The sequence below is a fragment of the Gorilla gorilla genome, chromosome 7 (genome assembly GCF_029281585.2).
Source record: "Gorilla gorilla gorilla isolate KB3781 chromosome 7, NHGRI_mGorGor1-v2.1_pri, whole genome shotgun sequence".
Taxonomy (NCBI): domain Eukaryota; kingdom Metazoa; phylum Chordata; class Mammalia; order Primates; family Hominidae; genus Gorilla; species Gorilla gorilla.
The window spans coordinates 94499225-94526584 of record NC_073231.2 but is presented as its reverse complement, the minus strand read 5'-3'; positions in this window follow the sequence as shown (position 1 = coordinate 94526584).

The following is a 27360-nucleotide window of genomic DNA, read 5'->3' as shown; positions in this document are numbered from 1 at the left end:
CCCTTTATAATAATTGACTGCATATATTTTTTCACCTGACCACCTTGAATTGGTTTCATAGGAACTCTCCAACTCTGTCAAGATATTCACACTACCATTCCACGTGGCATTCCACTGATTCATTTCAGTGATGGCAACATGTAGAAAGGCCTTATACATCAGGATATGGTAACCACCCTAGTTAGTACAAAACATGCATGCCTGAGAGTGGGACATAAACCTCACAAAACCAGCGATGAATGAAGTGTTAGGGGATTCCCTCAATGAAGTGTTAGGGGATTCCAGTTGTCTGAAGCATGTTATGATACTCTCTTAGAAGTGAAAGACAAGTTGTTTCTCATATCTCCTTTAACTAAAAATCAGCCAATGTTTGTCAGGTCTTATTGTATATATGGTATGTTATTGTATTGCATTTATCAAGAAACCAATAAAGCTATCATCCTTGAGTTGGGCCAGATCCTGAGAGGATTCTCTAACTGGTTCAGCCTCTTATATCAAGAATTCTGTCACCCTGCTTTTATGATCCAGGTGATCCAATGATGCTCACTGAGTCTGTGGCAGATCAGGATGTTCTATGGAGCTTGCTTAAAAGCCCATAGAAAAATCACAGTCCTACAATTTTGAAATGAATTGTACTTTCTAATACACTTCCTTTCTCATTCTAAGAAATAATTACTGGTTTGCTATTGGGTAATGATATAACCTGGAAAACCACCGAGTACTTCATGTAAACAGAAGACCAAAGCTCTAATTCAAATTATGTGTGTGTGTGTGTGTGTGTGTGTGTGTGTGTGTGTGTGTGTGTGCTCAGCAGCATGTCAGCATCTAGTAAAAGAATATACATGAGTTGGATTACAGTAAGCCCTGAACGGTCCTTTAAGTTGCTGAAGCAGCTGACCCATACTCCTGAAATACATAATGCTCCTGCAGGCCAACTCTTCTTCACCCAATCTTCACGGGAAATCTATATGAACTATTTAAGCCATTTGTATACATTACTATACAATGTGCAGACACCTGTCCTAAGTTGCATCATTTCAGTTTCACTCATATGAGGCCCTGAAGACACTGAGGAATGAGAAACCTCCAAACTTCAAATTTTATATCTGGTTATCTACATTGCTCAGAACAAAAGACACTAAGATATGAATCAGTCATGATCCATGATCAGTGGTTACTGGTTTGCTCAATAGTCAGTTGTTTTGAAGGAACATATTAGAAAACTAGTGCCAAGTAGGTTTTAGGGAGAGTTATATGAATGAATCTCTTAGACCCAGAGTGTGAAAATACTTGTATGCCATTTGAGTAACTACCAACGAGTCCATACCTGTTTCCTCTAAAGTCAAGTGAACAAGATGCCCCATCCTTTAGATATCACTAAATTTCTTTCCTCAGCCACATCACTGTTTGCTCAATGAGCTAATGAACAAAGTGGCCATGTGTTCAGGGATGGAAATAATACCTGGATTCAGCAACTATAGACATCACCTCATGACACTGGTCTAGTAACTGATATAGTAGCTAAGTGCCCAGTCTACCAACAGCATACTCGAACACAGCCTGCCCAAATGATACTGTAACTGGAATGTGATATAGCCAGAAAATAGAATCTAATCAATAGAACTTTCCATTGGCCAGTGGGTAGTAACTTCAGATAAGGTATCCTATATTACATTATACTTCAAATTGACCATTATTTATCCTAATATACTGATAAGCTATACATAATTTCACAATTCAAAGGAGAATGTGTTGCACAAAAGAAATATTTACTAATATTAAACATCAGTAAAACTCTCTTGGAAAAATCAAAATTATTATGAAGACTGGCCATTACTTAGAAAAATTGAAACTATGAAAATATGGATGCAAAACTGAATTATAAGTTTGTCTACTGCTTTTTGAAGGAATAAAATGGACCTTCCTCACCATTATGAATGAGATGTACTGAATCCTTATTGAATGAATGCAGTTTATGATGGCTAGAGTTCAAGTTCTGCTTAGAGTTTACATTTGTTACGGTTTAAACCTTAACAAGGAAACTTTAATTTCTTCATCTATACAATGGAAATAATAATAATTGCCTCATGGATTACTTTTTATAAAGACTTAAACCTAGATAGCAAAAGTAAAGTATCTAAAGCTTGCTTTCACACAGTAGGCTCTTCATGAGTGTGATTTTTCTTCTCTCTGTAAATGTATGAATTATTTCTTTGCACTTATACCACAAGTTGATTTTATTTTTATTTTGAAATTACAAGTTATACTTGAATACATGTATTTATATGAAACGTAATATTGGGAGGGTTAGTAGACTCCTACACCAGTGTTCTGAAAGCACCTCAAAATAACTTTTCTTTTTCTTTTCTTTTTTTTTTTTTTTTTGAGATGGAGTTTCTCTCTTGTTGCCCACGCTAGAATGAAGTGGCACCATCTCGGCTCACTACAACATCCGTCTCCTGCGTTCAAGCAATTCTCCTGCCTCAGCCTCCCAAGTAGCTGGGATTGCAGGCATGCACCACCATGCCCGGCTAATTCTACATTTTTAGTAGAGACGGTATTTCACCATGTTGGTCAGGCTGGACTTGAACTCCTGATCTCAGGTGTTCCACCTGCCTCGGCCTCCCAAATTGCTGGGATTACAGGCATGAGCCACCATGCCCAGCCACAATAACTTTTCAATAACCACCACCACAACATGAAAACACACAACCAGTGTCACTTCTCTGTGCTTTGGTGTGACTTCTCCATATAGCGAACTGCTAGTTACCTTTCAGTGCAGTATACTGGTTGGCAGCTGTGGTTAGTAATTATCCAGTTTAAATTTCATCTGAAATCCCCAACCATCATGAACCATTATGAAAAAAACACTTAGCCAATATTGGCGGCACGTGACTATAGTCCTAGCTACTCAGGACAATGGAAGGGGAGGATTGCTTAAGCCCAGGAGTTGGAGGCTGTAATAAACTATGGTTGCACCACTGTACTCCAGAGTGAGACACTGTCTCAAAAAGAAAAAGAAAAAAATTACTCATAGGATGGGCCCAATTCCTAACCTTCAATAAAGCATTGCTACCAACATTTGAAATGCATTCGACATTCTTATAACTGCCGTTTTTCAAGCCATTTTACATTTTCCTTTTTGCAGGGGAATGATTTCAGTTGAACTTGCAAGCAACTCTACCTGAGACTTCCCTGCAACTGTTATAAGTGAGAATTTTTTAAAAAATGAATACTTTGTGAGGATTAAGTCTTCTAATAGGAGCTGTTTATTTGTGGAGTCTTAATTAACTGCCTCAATTCTTCTGGGATAACTCGACACCCCTGAGGTATTTTTTCACTTATTAAATAAAGTTAAGTTACTCCTTAGGTTATATCATAATCACACATGGCATTGGTAATTGTCAATTTGTTGCAAATAACCATTATGACTCAAAAGTGTCTTGAAAGTGCCAATATTGTTGACATGAGCTTAAAAGTAGCCTTTACCAGGTTTGCTCTTTGGGCTTTTCTTTAATGTCCTTGGAAGTCGGTGCAATTTTATTTTCACACTTTAACTGTGAAGTATGCCACTTCAATATTATTTTCTTGTCTTTATTATGTCTTTTTTTTCCTATTCTGTAAAGTGTCTGCCCCACAATCCACAGATGACAAAATTCTAAGGGAGTTTTTATAGTTAGGTACTTACATATGAAGTATTAAAAATAACATTTGACAACACCACCATGGTGAGGTTATGAAATTTATCCTATAGAAATACTTGCATGCAAGATTACTTATAAACAAGAGAATGCACAAAGACATAGTGATATTATAAGGATATTGAAGACAAGCTAATTTTATAACAATAAAGCATGGATCAAATAAATTACTATGTATCTATTTATTAGAATATTAAAGGAGTAAATATATATACTTCTTTTACCTATTAATTATACATAATATATTAATTATTATATTATTAATATATCTAATATGTAAATATGTGCACTTAATGTGCTAATTCATTAATATTTTATAACAGTGTATGCTTGTAAATGCAATGACTCTCTGGAAATAGACTTAAGGGCGTTATAAATAGTTTGTCTCATTGAAGAAGTACTAAGTAACTTTGAAACAGAGGCAGTCCAGTTGGAACAGGTAGACTAAGGAACTTACATAGTGAACTGTTTTTTATTTAACAGATTGCAAATTCAGAGTGTTCACTGAGATATATTATAAGATGTTTTTGTCTTTTCTCAAGTTTTCCCTTGATGTTACAAATGTGGCAGTGGCATTGCTGTTTTACTCCCCTCCCTCAAAACTCACTGATAATAACCAAATGAAACAAAACAGAGAAGGAAATTACCGCAACTGCAAATCACAATCAGTTGTGATCAACAACCAATCAGATAAACAATATCTGCCAAATAAAATGAAATATGTTTCAAAATTTTAAGCTTACATAGAACAGATACATGCCCTCTTGGCCTCAGGCAGCATGCAGATTTTTCTAGACATAGTCTTGAAAGGTTCATCTAATAATATACCTTTAATCCTACTGCAATAGTGCTCTATAGAAGAAACTAGAAATATTTTTGCATGGCTTCAATTTAATGGTGCAAAAAGTGAGGGGAAGCTGAAAGAAGAAAAGGCAGTGCGTGATCTTCCTTAGTGATCTTCTTTATCAGTGCTGACCAAAGACAGCTGAGCAAGTATAGACAACTCACTACATACATGCAGGTTACGGAAGGCCATAACCAAAAGCCACACCAATCTCTTATTGCCCCAGTGAAGGTGATAATAAAATATAAAAGAGCAATATGCCCCAGGAATGAGTATACCATAAATTTGTGAGAGTGTTGTCAGAGAACAAAGCTGCTAGCTAAAGCTTCCAACGCATGCCTCTTCCTTCAATGCTTTCTCAGTTATTCTCAAGTGCTGGCTTGCATGGATCTACCCCACTTAAAAAGAAATAACATGAAAGAAACCAACAGTAGACCAATCCAAAAATATGTTTTTAACTAAATGATACACATTAGAGGAGGAATTAACTCCCCCAAATCTTCAGACATGTAGTTCTCTCTATTACCAAAGAAATGAATGGTCACGGGTCAGTTTTCCGGGAGAAAAAAATTCTGAGAGAAGGATATTAATGAAAAAATCATAAGAAAATTAAAGAGATTAGATGTGATCTGATGAATCTAGAGAAAACAACTAGAAAAACAAAATTATCGTTAAAGTCCAAATGAAATTAAATGAAAGCAATATCACAAAGGACATGCACAGAGTCTATACAAACGTTAACAAAACAAAATGATATTAAAGCAAGAGATAAAAGAGATCAGAAAAAAGATGGTAGATATGAAAGAAAGGAAATCCAAATAAGCACAATTTACATTCCTGGGAAATGAAAATAAACAAGTAGAGGATACATAGAAAAAATGAAATATAAATACATTTATACACACACACACACACACACACACACATATATAAATAAAGAAATAAGTGATGCTACAAATTAAATGACAAAAACTGTGTCCCAGGAAGAACTGATAAAAAATGATTCATTGCTAATCGTATCTTGATAAATTTGCTAAACCTTAAATATAATAAAAGTTACTCTAGATATACAGACACGAAAAATTAGTCACCTACTTCAAGGAAAAATCAATCTAAACTCAAGTTTTTCAGTACCCAAAATTTAATGGCAAAAATGTAGTCGAACTTTATATAAAAATTCTGAATGTTATGGTATGTGCTCAAGAAAACTGGCAATCAATCACATGTAAAAACAATGGACAGATAATCTCAAATGTGCAAAAACTCTGATCAAATATGCAGTGATCCTGTGTCACAGTTTGTCAGAACTCATTTATGCCTGTTATTCTTAACTGGCATTAAAACTGCCCTTTTTCATTTTTAAACTTGTCGTAGTTTGGATAATACATTATATTGTTATACTAATAATAAACTGTACTCAAAATTAAAAACTTGACAAAATTCAACCATCTAAAATATGTGCACAAATGAAAAATCAGAAATGGTAACATAGAACTTCCAGTTTCAGCTCTAACATGGCAACAACTTATAAGTCATCACTTGGATTCTAAGAAGACAAAAAACTGAACAGAGTAAAAGTCAATAACTTTTCTTGGCTCATGAGACAGCTGAGGTTTCAGGACAAATCATCTCCCTGTACTCAGTAGAGACAGGTGAATACAGTGAGTCACAGCCAGCAGCTTGCCTGAGCAGAAGCCACTGGAGCCATAAACTAACAAACACACTTAATAGGAACTTTGATGAGTGGCTGGAGGCTGAGTGTGAACTAACCTGAGAGTGATAAACTCCCTGGGCTGCAGTTTTAGTGGGGTCTACGTGCTTTCATGGGTTTTACCTCCAGGAATCCCTACCAGGTCTCAAGGTAGAAAGCCAAGAAATAAAACAAAACAAAAACCCCTCCTGTTTTGGCTGAGAGAGGAAAAGTAAACATTTAAAAATACTCCCAGAATGTTCTTTAAAATAAAGAACTACTCAGACTTTAGCATAGCCTGCTCCAACCTATGGGAGGAAAATTAACCAGCTCCAGCTGCCTCTGGCCTAAAAGCTAAGAAACACTTATGAAGGTCACAGTCCAGAGACATGGGCTCAGTAAAGACGGAAATTTAATCATAAGATTATAAACCTTTTTCACCTACCACATCATAAATAGGGCTTCAGTATAATAATGATGTATTACCATTAGAGCTATAAGGTGAAGATTCTTTTTAAGAAGGAGATTTTTAAAGAAACCCAAAGACAATATGGGGAAAAAATAAGGACACTAGAGGAAATTGACACCTACCATTACAGCAAACATGAAACACAACCCAGCTCCTACTCAGATTAACAAAATCTAAGACTAAAGGCCTGCCTAATATGACATGTGTGTCTTTCAACAAAAAATACAAGGTATCCTAAAATGCAAGAAAAAACACAGTTTTAAGAGACAAAGCAAACATTAGAGCTAGATGCATATATGAGACAGCCTTTACAATAACAGACAGAAAATTTAAACTATCACCAAATTATTAAGGGCTCTAATGGAAACAGTGAGCAACATGGAAGAACAAATAGGTAATGTAAGCAGAGAGATTGAAACTCAATGAAATAATCAAAAAGAAATGCTTGAATCAAAAACACTAACAGAAATTAAGAAAGATGTTGATGATTTATCAGTAGACAGAACATGCCTGAGGAAAGAATCAGTGAGCTTGAAGATAAGTCCATAGAAACTCCCAAAATTGAAATGCAAAGAGAAAAAAAGATAAAAGCAGAAAAAAATCAAGTAACTATGAGACAATTTAAAAAGTTGTGACATGCATAGTTGAAATATCAAGATGAAAAGAGAGAAGGGAGTAAAATAAATATTTGAACTAATAATGGCTGAGAACTTTCCAAAATTTACTGCAAAACTATATTACAGATTCATAAAACTCAGAGAACACAAAGCAGGCTACTCACCAAAAAGATCTATATCCAGGAATGGCATACTCATACTCAAATTGCAGAAAGCCAAAGACAAGGAGAAAATGTCACAAATAGCCAGAGAAAAATAACCTTATTAATAGAGGAAAAATAAGAATTGTAGTGGATTTCGTGTCAGAAATCTTGCAAACAAGAAAAGAGTGAAGTAAAATATTCGCAATGTTGATAGAAGGAAAACCTACCCACCTAGAATTATATGGTGAAATTATCCTTTGAAATGAAAGAGAAGTAAAGACTTTCTCAAACAAACAAACCAAACACTCAGATAATGTGGTGCCAATAGACCCGCCTTGAAAAAAATTATAAAAGAAGTTTTTTAGGGAGAAGGAAAATGATACATGTCTGTACAGTAAAAGGGACAATGACAAAGAAGAAATAAATGGAGGTAAAATAAAACATTTTTTCTTAATCGATCTAATGGTAACTATTTTAATAATAATATTATTATATTGGAGGATTATAGTATATGGGTAAGTGAATGGAATGAAAGCAATGTTATAAGGAACAGAGGGAGAAGCTGGACTACTCTGTATTATGCTATCTATACCACCTGTGAAGCAGTATAGTGTTATTTCAAAGTGGATTTAGATTTGTTGTAAATATATATTTCAGAAGCTAAGAAAACCACTAAAATGTTTTATAGAGCTATATTTGATATGCTAAGATAGGTGATAAAATTGAATCAGATAACATTCTACACTAAAACCAAAGAAGGCAGAACAAGAGCAGAAGAAAAAGAAAAACAAAGAAAAGAAGAAAAGAAAGACACCAAAATTTCCTGACACAAAATTGCCAGAGAGGTCCTAGATTTTGCTTCCACATAATCAAAAATCTACTTTTCTTTTCATACTTAACTAGAAATTATTTGAAAAAGGAAAAACAGTCCAGCGATAAGGGGTAAATAATGATTTCCATAACTGAAAATTCTGTGACAGTGATCGTGTTGTAATTTTAGTATTTGTTGCCCACTTTTTTTATGTGAAAAAAGTCACTTTTTAAGGAATTAAGAATAGGCATAGAAACTCAAGTTCCAGGTAATAAACTCATATTCGAGGAAACAAATGGTAACGAACGACTGTATTCATATTGTCATGCAAAATTAAGCCCATTTTTTCTATTTTGAATAATTTACATCTTTTTAAAACAGACGCAAACATTTTTCCCATTGCATAAAAATATTTTTTTAATTCATACATGGTCATTTCAAAAACTTTAAATTCTGATACCCTAAGAGTCATTCACTTTTGATGAACATATTCCATAAGTTTTTGAGGCATTTAAATGCATTGAACCTGCCAGTTGTATGTATCTATCATTAGAGGTTTAATTGGAAAAATAAGTTGTTTGTTTGGACGTGTTTTTGAGTAGCTCTTTTTCACACTTCAGTTTAACTGGTGAATTTTAAATATTGTATCAGTCAAGGTTCTCCAAAGAAACAGAAACAGAATGAATAGGGGAGTGTGTGTGTGTGTGTGTGTGTGTGTGTGTGTGTGTGTGTGAGATTCACTATAAGGAACTGGCTCAGTGGTTATGAAGACTGGCAAGTCTAAAATCTCCTAAAGTCATGTGCCATTTCCATTCCAAAAGCTGAAATCTGTGGCAAATATTCCAATTTCAGTCCAAAGGGCAACAGCTACTGTAGAGCCAGCAAGAGTGGAAGCCTCAGTTCAAAGGCCAGTAGGCAAGAGAATTCTTTCTTATTCAGGGTAAGATAAAGCCTTTTGTTCTTCAGCTGATCAGATGAGGCCCACCCACATTATGGAGTGCAATCTCCTTTACTCAGTCTAGCAATATAAATGTAATTGTCATCCAAAAACACCCTCACAGAAATACCTAGAATAACATTTGACAATATATTTGGATACAACATGGCCCAGTCAAGTTGAAACATAAAATTAATCCTCATAGAAATGTAACATTCTTCCAAATAATTTTATTGATCATATTCAGTCATTAGCTAAATTATTTGTACATCTCATCAAAATATTCCATACTATTTTCAGGGTTATTATTGCATATCACTTAGGATTCACCCCATGTGTCACTCTTCTGAACAAGGCTCCTCAGCTACTTACATTTCAAAATAAAATTATCTATACAAAACTAGATATAATGTCTAAATGTCTCAATTATGACAAGAGAATTTATTGTGTATGTGTCTTATATTCTTTTGATCTATATCGGAAGCCATTATGTGATATCTATCACACAAACAAAGAAAAGAGTATGGCTTTCCCTAGAGGAATTTGAAAGTCTTTAGCAAAATTTAGAATAATAAATACATAATTTTTTTATAATTTAGTCCTTCTGTTAACCATGATAACGCTGTCACATTTTATACACTCCAAATTAATTATAACAAAAATAATAGAGAGAACGTGAAACAAGCATTACAGAAATATGCCAGAAGAATTCTTTTTTTTTTTTTTTAATTACACTTAAGTTTTAGGGTACATGTGCACAATGTGCAGGTTTGTTACATATATATACATGTGCCATGCTGGTGTGCTGCACCCATTAACTCGTCATTTAACATTAGGTATATCTCCTAATGCTATCCCTCCCCCCTCCCCCCACCCCACAACAGTCCCCGGAGTGTGATGTTCCCCTTCCTATGTCCATGTGTTCTCATTGTTCAATTCCCAAATATGAGTGAGAACATGCGGTGTTTGTTTTTTTGTCCTTGCGATGGTTTGCTGAGAATGATGGTTTCCAGTTTCACCCATATCCCTACAAAGGACATGAACTCATCATTTTTTATGGCTGCATAGTATTCCATGATATATATGTGCCACATTTTCTTAATCCAGTCTATCATTGTTGGACATTTGGGTTGGTTCCAAGTCTTTGCTATTGTGAATAGTGCTGCAATAAACATATGTGTGCATGTGTCTTTATAGCAGCATGGTTTATAATCCTTTGGGTATATACCCAGTAATGGGATGGCTGGGTCAAATGGTACTTCTACTTCTAGATCCCTGAGGAATAGCCACACTGACTTCCACAATGGTTGAACTAGTTTACAGTCCCACCAACAGTGTAAAAGTGTTCCTATTTCTGCACATCCTCTCCAGCACCTGTTGTTTTCTGACTTTTTAATGATTGCCATTCTAACTGGTGTGAGATGGTATCTCACTGTGGTTTTGATTTGCATTTCTCTGATGGCCAGTGATGATGAGCAGTTTTTCATGTGTTTTTTGGCTGCATAAATGTCTTCTTTTGAGAAGTGTCTGTTCATATCCTTCACCCACTTTTTGATGGGGTTGTTTGCTATCTATGACAAACCCACAGCCAATATGATACTGAATGGGCAAAAACTGGAAGCATTCCCTTTGAAAACTGGCACAAGACAGGGATGCCCTCTCTCACCACTCCTATTCAACATAGTGTTGGAAGTTCTGGCCAGGGCAATCACACAGGAGAAGGAAATAAATGGTATTCAATTAGGAAAAGAGGAAGTCAAATTGTCCCTGTTTGCAAATGACATGATTGTATATCTAGAAAACCCCATTGTCTCAGCCCAAAATCTCCTTAAGCTGATAAGCAACTTCAGCAAAGTCTCAGGATACAAAATCAATGTACAAAAATCACAAGCATTCTTATACACCAATAACAGACAAACAGAGAGCCAAATCATGAGTGAACTCCCATTCACAATTGCTTCAAAGAGAATAAAATACCTAGGAATCCAACTTACAAGGGACGTGAAGGACCTCTTCAAGGAGAACTACAAACCACTGCTCAAGGAAATAAAAGAGGATACAAACAAATGGAAGAACATTCCATGCTCATGGGTAGGAAGAATCAGTATCATGAAAATGGCCATACTGCCCAAGGTCATTTATAGATTCAATGCCATCCCCATCACGCTACCAGTGACTTTCTTCACAGAATTGGAAAAAACTACTTTAAAGTTCATATGGAACCAAAAAAGAGCCCGCATCGCCAAGTCAATCCTAAGCCAAAAGAACAAAGCTGGAGGCATCATGCTACCTGACTTCAAACTATACTACAAGGCTACAGTAACCAAAACAGCATGGTACTGGTACCAAAACAGAGATATAGATCAATGGAACAGAACAGAGCCCTCAGAAATAATGCCGCATATCTACAACTACCCGATCTTTGACAAACCTGAGAAAAACAAGCAATGGGGAAAGGATTCCCTATTTAATAAATGGTGCTGGGAAAACTGGCTAGCCATATGTAGAAAGCTGAAACTGGATCCCTTCCTTACACCTTATACAAAAATTACTTCAAGATGGATTAAAGACTTACATGTTAGACCTAAAACCATAAAAACCCTAGAAGAAAACCTAGGCAATACCATTCAGGACATAGGCATGGGCAAGGACTTCATGTCTAAAACACCAAAAGCAATGGCAACAAAAGCCAAAAGTGACAAATGGGATCCAATTAAACTAAAGAGCTTCTGCACGGCAAAAGAAACTACCATCAGAGTGAACAGGCAACCTACAAAATGGGAGAAAATTTTCGCAACCTACTCATCTGACAAACGGCTAATATCCAGAATCTACAATGAACTCAAACAAATTTACAAGAATTCTTATACTTTCTTGTAGCCCTATTTATCACAGAACACAACACAATAAATAATCAGAGAAATACGTACTTAAGTGAATCTTTGTTCTTCGTTTCTCATGTTATAACAACACAAATAGCTAACACTTGAATACGGAAATGTTATGTTCTTTTGGTGCTTATGGATGTAATCCTGCTTAATCTTCACAACTTTTTGAGATAGTTATTCCTAGCTTTATTTTACTGATGAAGAAACTAAAGCTCAGAAAAGTAGTGTTCCGTAGCCATCAGCAAGCAGTAAGTCAGAATTTAATTCAGATTTTGTCTTTGAAATATCTTAATCCTAGTTTCCATTAGTACTTTCCCCATAAGAAATGTTCTCCTTAGTAAAAATAAAAATGTAAAGGTTAGATTATATATTTCATCTAGAATTGGCATGAAATAACACTCTATAAAATATATTAAAATTTCATGACATCAAACTTTCTGAAGTTCAGTGTTTTTATAAATTCATCCAAATTCACATTGAAATTACTCAGTTTCTATTATATATCAAATCCATTAGATTTTTTAGAAGTACACAAAACATGTTTATTTCTGTATTTTGAAAACTTTGTTATTCTTTAACACTAATAGCATAGATGTATTGATATAATATATGCTGATGTTTCCTTGAAAGTAAACTAAAACTCCAAATCAGGCCTGGTTCAACTTACCAAAGAATTATGTTTGTGCTACTATGTATTTTATCTCAATAGGAACTTGCATCAGAGGCTACACTCAAAAGAGTCATCTCATAACCATTCCTGCTAAGGATTAGCAATGAGAATCTGGGAACAGAGGTCTGTTAGGTGTCCCTGCATGCCTGAGTGTAGCTATGATCTCATTTTAGGCACTATTCTAGTATCTTTGTTTTTTTGTTGTTCAGCAGTGAAGCCTGTGGAGACCTGGAAAGAAATATTATTTCCTGTAGTTCACCATCTGTGGACCAAAGTTTGTTTTTTACTTTTTTTTTTTTTCTTGTGGTACAATGCAATGCATACACCACACAATTTTGGCCTAAACCAAATAGTTTGTTTCATCTTTAATTTGTAATTGGTTTAGTATACAAGTGCAGATAAATGCAAATTTAATTTGCAGAATGTGCAGAAGGAAGAAAGTTATAACAATATAAAATATATGCTACAAATATTCAGCTAGTGGAGTAAAATGATCATATAGCTTTTATTTGTGGGTCAAAGTGCCTAAAAATACAGGTGATATGGTTGGGATCTGAGTCCCCACCAAATCTCCTGTTGAACTGTAATCCCCAGTGCTGGAGGTGGGGCTTGGTGGGAGGTGATGGGATCATGGGGGCAGTTTCTAATGGTTTAGCACCACCCACCTGGTGCTGCCCTCCTGATAGATTTTTCATGAGATCTGGTTGTTTAAAAGTGTGTAGCACCTTCCCCCTCTCTGTCTCTTCCTCCTACTCTGGCCATGTGAAGTGCTGGCTTCCCCTTTGCCTTGTGCCATAATTGTCAGTTTCCTGAGGCCTCCCCAGAAGCCGAGCAGAAGCCATCATGCTTCCCATGCAGCCTGCAGAATCATGAGCCAATTAAACCTCTTTTCTTTATAAATTACCCAGTCTCAGGTATTTCTTTATAGCAGTGTGGGAACAGACTAGAAAAAAGACAAATTCATGGTAGATATTGACATGAACATATAGCAACATGTAAGAAGTAGTATTTGAGTTGTTATTCAAGATTCAAGTTGAGAAAATACAGGTCAAGATGCTTAAAATGGTCATAAAGCAACTTAAAAAAATAATAACAAACACAAAACAGAAAAGGCCAAAGCAAGAGTTAGTTTCGTCATGTGAAGCTAACTAGGGAACTGGGGTGTAACCAGTCATGTGGCTGCACACACCATGCCAAAGATGACTGAATGTCAAAAGTTGTTTAACAAAAGTGGGAGTGTGTGGCAAGCACTGGGGAATCATTGTTGCTTTTGTGGTATGCCTACTTGTGTATTTTACCTTATAACACTTATCTATGGAATGCCATTTTCAAAAATTTCCCATGCTGTGAAAGTTCTTGTCTGATTCTATTACTATAAAGAGATGCACATTTAAAAATTTTGCTGCCTATATAAAGAAATAGACTACCTGACCGAATTATCATCTGATGAATCATTTTATTGTATCACATCTCCATCTGATGCTAAGCTTTATTAATACCTATATTTACTCTAAGCTCTCAAACACATCTTATAACCTATTTACACAAATCCATATGTGAGGTAATTATAAAGTCATGGCAATATGTTATTGTACTAATTTTTAATGTTGATGAATGCTTACTTAAATTAGAGCAAATTATTGTCATAAAAAACCCACAATCATTAAAATACATTTTGAAACTCAGCAATATTTTACTTAATAAAACTTTATGTTTTATAAATCCATTGATATTTTATTTAAATTAAGTAGCTCAGGGTTTATTAATAATAAAAAAAAGTCTCGAATTGCCTAATTTAGCTTCTTAGGGGCTCCCTGTGCAATTAGACTGTGTGAAACAGAGAATGTTCTTAATAATTAATTAGAAAATTAATGATTAAATATATAAATGAATGAGTGAATAAACCAATGAATATAAAAAAAGAAAAAATGGTCAAAACTGCCAAAATTAGTACTACATTGAAAATTATTGAGAAAAAGTAGAAAGTTTCCACAATACTTGTAACATGTTGATGTGGATATTTAGGTTCTTACTATTCGAAGTATACACACATGCATAAAGGCACACTATTCACACACAAATCATTGAGATAATGAGATAAATATAACTAAGTTGAATATAGGTAAGAGTCAAAACTAATTTTCATATTGCATTTCATCAGGAAATTGTATGTCCATTCCAAAGTAGGTATCTTTTAAAAACTGCCAATATAATATACCTGTAAATACTATTTTAGAGCAAACATCATTTTATAGAAACGATGTAGATCTTTTCATTGCAGATTTTTGCAGATCTTAGTAGCCAAGGAGCATGTGCATTAATAGATATTCAGGGAGACAGGTCTTTGGATCTCACTTGAATTTGTCCTAACAATATGGTAGGAGAAAATCCCAAGTTGGGAAATAGATCTGGCTTGATACCTGTCCAAAGACCCTGATAGAGTAGAAATAAGTCAACTGACAAGAGGTTCAGCCTCAAGGAAGACATCTCAATATAACTGTGGAAAAATCTCTATCAACCATGAGTTCACAGTTCAAAATCATGAAATATACAGGAAATAAGTTACTATAACAAAAAATAAGAAAAACAAGCAGTAAAGTTGAACTTACCATTAGCTTTAGACATACAAGACTCCTCAACCATGGGACATAAAATAACTATGTTTACAATATTTACAGCATAAAAGAAACTGTTTAGAACTGGTAGAGGGAAAATTATACTAGAAAAACAAGAGAACAGGCAAATTTGAAAGAAAACAAAGGAGACATTCTCTAAGTATTAACATCAAAATTTAGATCTCAATGTCAAATAATGCGTAAGTAAAAATTAGAAAATTGAATAGTAATCTCAAGAAATTACTCAGGATGCAGCAGAGAGAGACAGATGTAGAGACAGAAAATATGTCAGAGAAGTTAAGCATAAAAAGACTTTATATTTTATTTTCAGAAGCCAAAAGTAGAGAAAATAAAGTTGATATGATATTTATAAAACTGTTGGCTAAGAAATTTCTAGACTTTAGGAAATACAGTGAACCTTTTGCTGTGATTAAGGAAACACAGCAAATCCCAAGAATATATTTTTTAAAAGAAGAGATCAAATGTAAGCATATTATGGGTATAAAATCCCAAAAATTGGTGGCTTAACAAAGCCCAAATTCCTATTCTACAAAGTTATCCTTCTATCTAATTGTGACATCCCCCAAAGGGATGTCCTCATTCATATGATTTAAGGCAGGTCAGTTGTCTACATTTCAAACAGTCATAAAGAAGGAAAGAAGAGAAGAGGAGCATAGTTTCCTTTAAGGGCATGATCTGGAAGTTGTTTATATTGTGCTTTTTGTTTATTTTATCCCTTTGCTAAAACTAAGTCAAGTATGAGGAAATCTGGAAATCATAATCTTTCAGTTGGAAGTTATACGCACAGTAAAAAAAAAATTACAAATCTATTACTATAAAACTGTGCTGCCTGAGAAAGTAGCCACTAGTCACGTGTGGCTGTTTTAATTTAAATCAATTAAAATTAAATACAATTAAAAATTTGGTTTCTCATTTCCACTAATCATATTATAAGTGTTCAATCGCCACGTAAGGTTAGTGTTGGAAACAGTAGCTTAAGACATTTTCATAATTCAATACACGACATTCTATGGTCTAGTGCTGCTCTAGAAGGATAGACTATAGATTAAAGCAATTTGTCTTTCTGAGTCATTAGCTATTCCTTTTGCCACCCTCATACTTATGTGACCCTTTATTTCTACACTTGAAACACACTCTCATTCAAGAAAGACAGTCACAACATCTTATCCAGTTATATTAATCGTGCTCAAGTTCAAAATCTTTGTGTTCCGCCCCTTCCAACAGACTCAGATGTGACTATTCTAGTGATCTACATAATGAAAGTTAATTGATCTATATGTGGTCGCCCTATAAACAGTGGTGGAGCAGGAAAAGGAAAAGTACATTAAAAATACCATTTAACCAAAGGGAGAAAGGGAACCACCCAGCAGTCACTGCCCCCACAAAATTATGAAATTCCTCCCACCCCCACAAGAATTGTTCAATACCCAGGCTGGGTTCAGTTTTGCTCAGACCATCTAGCAATCCTGGTTTTTTCTTTCTGGGAATTATTCTCTGGCCCACTGTTGCCTTTGGCTCTAGCTGTGAATTTCTGGAAATGTCTTCCTTGGGGCCGTAGCTGAAGTGAGCATTGGCGAATATTCTTCCGGAATATCTTGGTGCAGATTTGTGGGTTACTTAAGAGGTTGAACAATCACAAGCTTTTGCACTCCTCGAGGTCATCTGAAATCAAGGTTTTGCATAGGAGCACAAGATTGTTAATTCATTGCCACTGGGCAGATTCTTAGTTTTCTGGCTTAAAAGTCTTAATGGGAAATACTTGAGAGTGATTGGTACTAAAGTTGAACCTCCTGCTAATGCTGCCTCTTTAAAGATACTTGTTAAAATTGCTTCTGGTTGGGGCACAGCAATAAATGGATTTCTAAAGGTTCTCTATCAACTTACATTGCAGGCCACAGGCATAGAGTGCCAGGGCTTTCTAATTATCATTTGACAATAGCAATATTCAAAATATTTTGCATTGTCTTCCTCTAATCTAGCAGGTCAGTGTGTATTAAGAAAATGGGAGGCATTGGCAAAACAAAATTATTGAGAAATGAATGAAAAGAAGTCCAGGATAGTTTCTGTACTATGATGTATAAGTGAAATTTGACCCTATCTACAAAATTAAAAGAGACAAACTACTTTAGCATCCTCTGGCATTTCTGTCAGATTTGATGGAACTTGCTCAAACAATTTTAATATTGCCAAGTGAAGGGCACACTTACAGGTAGACTGAATGATTTATAGCAGAAAGACTTTTCACTATCTAGTCTATTAATCATTCACTTGTGTGTGAAAAAGTTCCAGTTGTTTCTTAAGCTAAATGACTGACAGCAGCTTGCAGGTATAAAACAGCCTGAGTTCTGGTCCTAGCTTTACTAATGTCTTAGCTATGTCAATGCAAGCCTTTTTATTTCTTGCTTGTAAGATGGCAGGTATACTTTAGTCCTGCTATATGGAATTAAGCTGACGACACAGCTTATGTGACATGCTTTGAACTAAGAAATATTGAAGTAATAGCTGAATTTTCTTTCTTAAAGCCTAGAGAATGATTTCCTTTCAGCCAATGGGAGAAATCCTAACCAAGTGTAGCCAGGTGAGAACAAGTAAACAGAACAAGTCTCAATAATAAGTATAGTTATAATCCATTGTCTCATTTCACCAGTTGTAAAGATAGCTGCCATAGCCTTTTGGTATTCTACCCAGCAGTGTGGGATTTATAACACAGGGCATTTTATATTAAATAATCTGAAGGATATTCAGCAGAAGCATCTATCTCAAAACATTTTTCTAAGTGCATGTCCAAAGGATAGAAATAACAAGAATGAAGAATGCTTCCCCTGCATTTTCAAGTTTCCAACAAGCTCTTTAAAAATGAAATTTGTAATGCCACAGAATTAACTGTATACTTAAAAATGGTTAAATTGGTAAATTTCATGTTATTTATTTTTATCACAATTTTTAAAGGAATATTTACCAGGTTTTAGTTCTCAGAGAAAGCTCTTGGAGAATAAATATGAAAAATAACCTTATTATGTTTATTTTTTTCATTTCTGAAATTTTATTTTTATAAAAATTATATTTGGTTTTTGATGGGTGCAGCAAACCACCACAGCACATGTATACCTATGTAACAAATCTGCACGTTCTGCACATGTATCCCAGAACTTAAAGTATAATAAATAAATAAATAAATAAATAATAACCTTATTTTTTGAGTGCTAACTTTAAGTTAGGTGCTTTCTATCTGTGACTACATTTATGCTTCACAAGAACTCTTACAGATATTATTCACATTTGCAGATGAGAAGCTGAGGTTCATAAAGAATACACAGTTTACCTGAGGTTGTAGAACTAATAAGTAGAAGAGCCAGGATTCAAACCCATACTATTGGCCTGCAAAGTCACTATAAGGAGGCCAAGGCGGGTGGATCACGAGATCAGGAGATGGAGACCATCCTGGCTAACACAGTGAAACCCCGTCTCTACTAAAAATACAAAAAAAAAAAAAAAAATTAGCCGGGCGTGGTGGCGGGCGCCTGTAGTCCCAGCTACTCAGGAGGCTGAGACGGGAGAATGGCGTGAACCCGGGAGGCAGAGCTTGCAGTGAGCGGAGATCGTGCCACTGCACTCCAGCTTGGGCGACAGAGCAAGACTCCGTCTCAAAAAAAAAAAAAAAAAGGAAGAAGCAAAGGGCAAAGGGAGGAAAGTGGAAAAGAGCTCATGGATTCCATAGACTGTGGAAAAATGGAATAGAACGTCTCTATCACATTACAACTACTCTAAGAGTTTTACTATATAGTCCATTCTGGAGCAGTTTCCTGAATGATCATAAAGATAGCACAACCTGAATCCAGCAATCAATGCAAGTAAAAGCGAGAAGTATAAATATCCTGTTGATTGGTCAGTTGGTTGGCTGATTTTAGCCAGTAAAAGCCTTATGCTGTCTAAAACTTTTGTTTAGTATTGAATATGACATCCTATCCAAAGTATGTTTCAAAATGAATCTGTTTGAAGTTTTCTCTCAGAAACAGCTAACTTTTAAAAATGAAATTTCAAAATTTTATTTTATCAGAAATGTAGCCTTTATTCAATCATGAAAAACAAATAAAACATCTGCCTCTCATAAAGGGTAAAGACCAAAGATGAGTTATAAATAGTTTCAAATATACACATATACAAAAGTTACTATAAAAATAGAATGCAGGTAGTGAATGCTTTCCTTATTCTTTGCAATTCTTCTCTGTTCACTTTTTTCAACTTTACAGCCAATAGTTCACAGAAAATATTAACTTTGAGAATCTTAAAGTCAGATTTACTAAAACTCTTAAAAAATGATTCAACAGCAAAAATATGCCTATGGCACTTACTGCTTTTTATAGAAACAGTAAAAACCATTCCTCATCATATGCAACCAAGAAAGTTTTTAACACTTAGGTTTAGAGGGTGACAAAACATTTTAAGAGCTGAAGTCTCATATACAATTTTTTTCATCAACAAAACCTCATGACTAACCACTATTCTTTTCCTAACATTAGTGTGATCCAGGAGAAGAGTAAAAGATGTAGCCTGTAATTGCCTTTGGGCTGCTGTAATATGTGCTGAAATAATTAAGAACTATGTCTCCAGTATTAGAAGTGAGGAATCTGCATGGGTCTGCAGCAACTCAGCTCTTCCCTCCTCACAGGAAAGAACTCAGCTGAGAGGCATAAAGCAGAGTGAGAGATTGAGGCAAGTTTTAGAGCAAGAGTGAAAGTTTATTGAAAAGTTTTAGAGCAGGAACAAGAGGAAGTAAAGTACATTTGGAAGAGGGCCAAGCAGGCAACTTGAGAGGTTCATGTGCACTGTTTGGCTCTTGACTTGGAGTTTCACACATTGGCATGGTTCTGGGGCTTCTGTTTCTCCTCCCTTGATTTTTTTCCTTGGGGTGGGTTGTCTGCATGCATGGTGGCCGGCCAGCACTTGGGAGGGGCCACACACACAGTGTGTTTACTGAAGTTTGTGTGCATGCTCGCTTAAGGTGATTTTCCCTTACCAGTGGAGTGTTCCCCCAGAGGAAGGTCACATACCAGTTAAACTCTGTCATTTTGCCTCTTAGTGCAGATGCTTGAGCTCAGTCGCCCAGCCCCTGAGATCTTATCGGGAAGCTGCTAATCACCAGCTTTAGGTGTTTTCTATCTATTTGGAGACTGTCTTTCCCTAGTGCCAGCTGAGACCAATTATTAACTTAGCAAGACAGTTTAACACCACCTGACTGTCATCTAATGGTTGCCTGACATTAGTGTGGGGTCCCTCTCCTGCCCTGCTCAGGTCTGCTTAGCTACCTACTCTAACTCTAGGAATCACATCAGAAACTTATCAGAGGAGGATTTTGTCTGTTTTTTGAAATAATTTAAATCACCTTACAAAATTCATAAATAGGCTACTAGATAAATAAAGATATCCAGATTGCTAAATGCTTAATGATTCAATTTTGTGATGGCCCATTGCAGGAGTTAGCCCACTACAAGGTAGAGGGACATTCACCACAACAGACCACCTCCACATTTGACTCCAACTGCAAGCTCAGTAGATTTCCAAAACCACCTTCATGTTTGATAATTTTCTAGAAGATCCCAGAACATACTGAAAGCTATTATACTCATGTTCGTGGTTTATTTCAGAGAATAAATGCAGAATAAAATCATCCAAGAGAAGAAATGCAGGGGGCAGAGTTTAGGGAATTGCCAAACATGGAACTTCTGCCATACTGTCCACATGCAGTCTGGATGTATTTCTTTCTTAGCACTGATATGTGATGATATACATGGAGTATTGCCAAAGGGTAAGCTTGGTTCAGAGATTTTATCAGAACACCATCACATAAATATGATTGATTGGTTGATTGTCCATGTGTTTGGTCTCATTCTACAAGCTCACTGATAGCCCATGACTCAAAATCCCCACCATATATCATATTGTTTCACATTCTGGTGTAGCCAGATCCTATCCTAAATCACATTGATGATATCTGGCTAGCCCAAGGCTCACAGAAAAACAAAGATTATCTTCCAGAAGCTAAGGGCATAGAGCTGACCTCTTTTGGGGCAAAGTTATATACCCACATGTGTTAGTTTGCTAGAGTTGCCATAACAAAATACCACACATTTGGTGGCTTAAACAACAGAAATTTATTTTCTCACCATTTTGAAGGCTAAAAGTCCAATATCAAGGGGCCACCAAGATTGATTTTCTCTGAGGCCTCTCTCTTTCTGGCTTGCAGATGGCCACCTTCTTCCTTCCTCCTCATGTGGCCTTTCTTCTGTGCATACACCCCCCTGGTGTCTCTCCTGTGTGTCCTAATCTCTTCTTGTGGAGACACCAGTCAGATTGGATCTGGACCCTCCCTAAAAGCCTTGTTTTAGATTAATCACCTCTATAAAGACCTTATCTCCAAATACGTCAGTCTGAAGTACTTGGAATTAGAGCTTCAGCATATGAATTGAGGGGAAAAAATTTAGCCCATAACACTGCCTAAATTCTAAGGTAAGGCCAGTGGCTTTTATCTTGCCTTCTTTAAAAAACTTAGCACAATTCAAGGTGTATATTACAAATCAAGTCAGAAAATAAGTATTAATTCACTGATTTAAAAAATCACTCCATCTTCCTGGAATTGATATTTCACAGGAAAGGATACAAAAAAGGAATTTGGGTGTTTGCTTATTTGTTCCAGTCAGCATCTCAGTTTCAGTGTTTTTGTTCCCATTACAAAGAGAAAGAACTAGATATTACAACAACATCTGCGAGGGAACAATCATCTTGAGCTTTTTTTTTTTTTCCTGTATCTATGAATTTAGTTCCTGAGACATTAAAATTTTGTTGTGATTATAGAAGAAACTGTCAAGGTAAGGTTAAATATGCCATATATTTAGTATGTGAAAATAGAAAGTCTGATAAAACCAATTTTTAGGTTGTTGATTTGTTTATCTGCAATTTTTTGTAGTTCTGTGAATACTCTGTAGCCATTAGGAAAGCCCTCTTTGTGTCTGTATGTGTTTGACTATCTCTAGTATTCAGTGCTGTAATTGAAGAAATCTCCTATGTTTTAAAGTATGACTTTGAGGATCTGATGTAGCTTTTTGTTTATTTGTTTGTTTGTTTTACTTTGCTTTGTTTTGTTTCATTTAGAAATAAAATAGTATCACTCTGCTGTCCCGGCTGCAGTGCAGTGATGCAGTCATAGCTCCACTATACTCTCAACCTCCCAGGATCAAGTGATCCTCTTGCCTCAGCCTCCTGAGTAATAGGACTACAGGTGCATGCCACCACACCGGACTAATTTTTTAAAATTTTTTGTTGAGATAAGGTCTATCTGTGTTGCCCAGGCTGATCTTAAATTCCTGGCCTCACGCAATCCTCCTGCCTTGGCACTGATATGTAATCTCTTTCCTGGCACCAAATGATGATATACATGGAGTAATTCTTTTTTTTTTTTTTTTTTTTTTGAAATGGAGTTTTACTCTTGTTGCCCAGGCTACAGTGCAATGGCTCCATCTCGGCTCACCACAACCTCCACCACCTGGGTTCAAACGATTCTCCTGCCTCACCCTCCCGAGTGGCTGGGATTACAGGCTCCTGCCGCCATGCCTGGCTAATTTTGTATTTTTAGTAGAGATGGGGTTTCTCCATATTGGTCAGGCTGGTCTCGAACTCCCGACCTCAGGTGATCCACCCGCCTCGGCCTCCCAAACTGCTGGGATTACAGGTGTGAGCCACCGCGCCTGGCTACATAGACTATTTCTAACTAGAGGAGCTTACCCAAGCCCTGGTTCAGGGCTTTGTGCTGGGATTACAGGCATGAGCCACCATGCCTGGCGTGATGTGGCTCTTTTAAAGGGAAGTTTGGCATTATTATCAGAGATCACATTTTTTAAAAAATAGATTTTTAGTACTGTTTTAGATTAACTGAAAAATTTTAAAAAGAGAGTTCCCATATACCTTACACCCAGTTTCTCCTATCGTTAACATCTTACACTATTATGGTGTATTTGTTTTCATTAATGATTAATATTGATATTATTATTAATTAAAGCCCATAGTTTATTCAGTTTTTTTCTGCGTGTTTTTGTTTTAGCTAAAGTCATTTTTCTATTCCAAATTCTATCCAGGATATGACATTGCATTTAGTTGTCATGCTTCCATAGGCATCTCTTGACTGTGACTGTTTCTCGGACTTTCCTTGCTTTTGATGATCTTAATAGATATGAGAAATACTGGTTGGGTATTTTGCAAAATATTCCTCTATCCTGTATTAGAATATGTCTTATATTTTAGTGTGCTTCTTTTGTTGTTGTTCTTTATGATAAGACTCGTATTATGGATTTAGGGAAGGAAGATCACAAGTAAAGTGCCATTTGTGTCACATCTTATCAAGTATGCATAATATCAACATCATTCATAACTGTTGATGTTAGCCTTAATCACCTTACTGAGGTAGTGTCTGTCAGCCTTCTCCCCTGGGAAGTAGCTCTCTGTGTCCCCCTTTCTACACTGTAGTCTGCAGAAAGAAGTCACTGTCCACAGCCAACACTTGAGAAGCAGAATGTTATAATTCCCCGGCTAGAGAATATCCACATAAATTATTTCAATTTTGTTTGCATGGAACATTCTTTTCTTCTCCCCTATTTATTCATTTATGCAGTCTTTTATTTATATCAGAATGGACTCATGAATAGTTATTTTTGGTGTTCTAAATCAACAATATTTTGTTGTTCGTATTATTTCAACTTAGGCATTGGGAGACTTTTCAGTTGACTTTTATGCTTCTTTTATGCTTCTTTGAGTGACCTAATTTTCAGGAAACATGAAATGGTATAATAAAAAGTTTCCTATTAAATAAATAATAAATCCACGGAAATACTAGAGATCTTGTTCAAAAAGCCATACATGCCCCCCTCTATGTTCTCTTTCTCTGGCTGTGTGTTTTCTACTCTTTAAAAAATTATTTTATAACCGTTACTTCTCCCATTGTCAGGTTCATGACTAAACTATACCCCAAATTATTGCATGTTATCTGCTGTTCAGCAAGAACATATACACTTCAATATAATATAAAAGAGTGATTCTTTCACATATCCTAGCAATCTTCTCCAACCCTGACTGTAGTTCAGCTTAGTAGATTATTGTAGTATAAATAAGTTGTATAACTCAATATTAGGGCAAACTGAAAAACACTAAAAGAAAACATGTTTTGGGGGTGGGTATAGTGGCTCACACCTGTAATCCCAGCACTTTGGGAGGTTGAGGCGGGTGGATCATCTGAGGTCAGGAGTTCAAGACCAGCCTGGTCAACATGGTGAAACCCCATCTCTACTAAATATAAAAAAATTAGCCGAGCGTGGTGGAGGGCACCTGTAATCCCAGCTACTCGGGAGGCTGAGGCAGGAGAATTGCTTGAACCTGGGAGGCAGAGGTTGCAGTGAGCTGAAATCACTCCATTGCACTCCAGCCCGGGCAACAAGAGCAAAACTTCGTCTCAAAAAAAGAAAGAAAAAGAAAGAAAACATGTTTTCTATATGCTTTTCTTCAAGGATAAATAGTCATGCCAATTTTTATTTAGCTCTGTACAATGATCTGAGTAAAACCTCATTTTTGCTGGAACTTGTAAATGCTTTGTCAAATGAATTCTATAGTCTTGGGTCGGCTACAATGATTTTAGCATGTGTTCAGTGAAGTTAGGAGATAGTCTAGTAGGCAAAAAAATTCCAAAAGCAAATTTGATATTGTAGTCTCAGACTCCTGTTTCTCTTGAGTCCTGAAAGTGAACATGCTTTCTGTAGACAAAATGTTTTAGTTATATACATTGTTTTACATGGAGCTTAGAATAAACACACAGATGTGATCTGCATTGTTGAAGAACTGTCTTTATAAACATCAACATCGTTTTAAGTATTAGGCAATGCATATTATACTCTATGTAACCCTTTGAAAACCAACAAACAAACAGAAAGTCTGATATTCTGGTTGTTAAAATAAAAGGGATGAATCAAAAATAAGATTCTTTTCCTGTAACATGAGAGATACATCAGTCAGTTTTTCTGTATTCTATATAAGGCTCTTAATCTAAAAGATTTTCTATTTTTTCCTAATTTCCTTAATTTATTTAGTCAGAGTTCAATGATTTGTATATTAATCAAACAGTTTCACACTCAAGTACTTTATGCTAGTTATCAATAGCAAGATTAATGATAGATATCCTATGATCTTAAAGATCTTTTCGATTGAACAATAACATAAAATGTACCATTTTACCAGGCCCTAATATATCTTATGAATATTTTAATTCATTTTATTTAGTTAAATTTATATAAATTAAGATTTCAATTACATTTGCTCAACATTTTTAATTCACACTTAGTATGTCTTCTTATAGTGCTTGTATAATTTTAGGTTGTTCCACATTAACTTTAGCTTGTTGCTAATTCACAACCAGTACATCCTTCTATTTGACTCATTCTATGTTATTTCCACTTGTCATTACCAGCTTTTTGTTTCCTCTGATATTTGTCAGCACTGCAGAGGAGTTTCTTTCTTTCTTTTGTATTTAATTATTCCAATGTTTCATTAGCACTGTACTACAGTTTCTTAAACTTCTTATAGTTAAGTCATATTTACATTTTTGAAAAATTTTAAACATGATCTAACAAATATTTTCATTAAGTGAGCTGTTAGAAACATAGAATTTTTATAACAACTCTTAAGCACTCTGTTAATACCTATTATAATACTTATTAGTTCTGAAATGTAAGCAACTAGTATGACCAATATCCACTTGTATAATTTTGTGATCAATATAAGAAGACACTTATAAAAGTGATGGATGAGTTTACATCATACATTGTGCTGATGGTTTCACAGGTGTATCCTTATCTCCAAACTCATCATGTTGTTTGCCTTAAGTATATATGGCTTTTTGAAGGTCAATCATACCTCAATAAAAGTGCTTTTAAGAATATTATATCTAGAAGTCACTAAAATGTATCTATGATTTAAAAGGTGGAGTCTTGATACTACAAAATATAAAAAATAAATTATTAATGCAAATATTACAATAAAATAGGGGTACTTGAAAAAAATAAAATTTAAACATATTGATTTCTTCCAATAACTGAAATGTTTTAGGATTTCTGGTATGATTATGTGATGATCATGTCTTTCTGAGCCATGAGGAAGAAAACAATTTTTGTTAAACAGAGTTAATCAACAGTATTATCAAAATAGGCTTTGACAAGAGACAATTATCTTAAGAGGAAAGAAAATGAAAAAACATTGTAACTATGGCATTTCAGTCTCAAAATTAAATATTAAAGGTTGCTGCACTAAAGTTTATTTATAAACAATAGATTTGAAAAAAATAGAAAAGTAAAATTAATCAAGTCTCTGCTCTTAGAAAGTAGGAGAGGGGAATATGAATCATGGTGAAATATTCCCGGAGCCTTCTCTATCACAAAGTTCTGACTGGGGCAGATTTACAGGAGTCTTATCCCACCAGCTGAGGGAAGAGCATTCATCTGACTCCAGCCCCTTCTCGCCTTCCTGTCTCACTTAAGGAGAAAAGAAAAGTACAAAGTCAACAGGGCTCTGGACTTCAGGGAAATCAATGGGAAACACTGGAGTCAGTTAAGCTGTAGAAGGCAAGGGATAAAATAGCTGTACCACTGGGAAAAGCATTTGTGAAGGTCACTGTCCCAAGACAGAGTCCCACAAAAACACTGAAATTTAATGGTAAGATTATCAAATGTACCCCCTCCCGAAGCCTTACCTCTACACCAACATGGCTCCAGTGTAACAGTCTGTTACACCTAGAAAATCTGCAAGACTCTCATTGGGAAGGGATAGTTTAGGGAAGCCCAAAGTTAAGAGTGGGAACAAAAAGTTATTAGAGGAATTTGAAGCTTCTGGGACCTACGACTACAGCAAACATTAAACAGTGC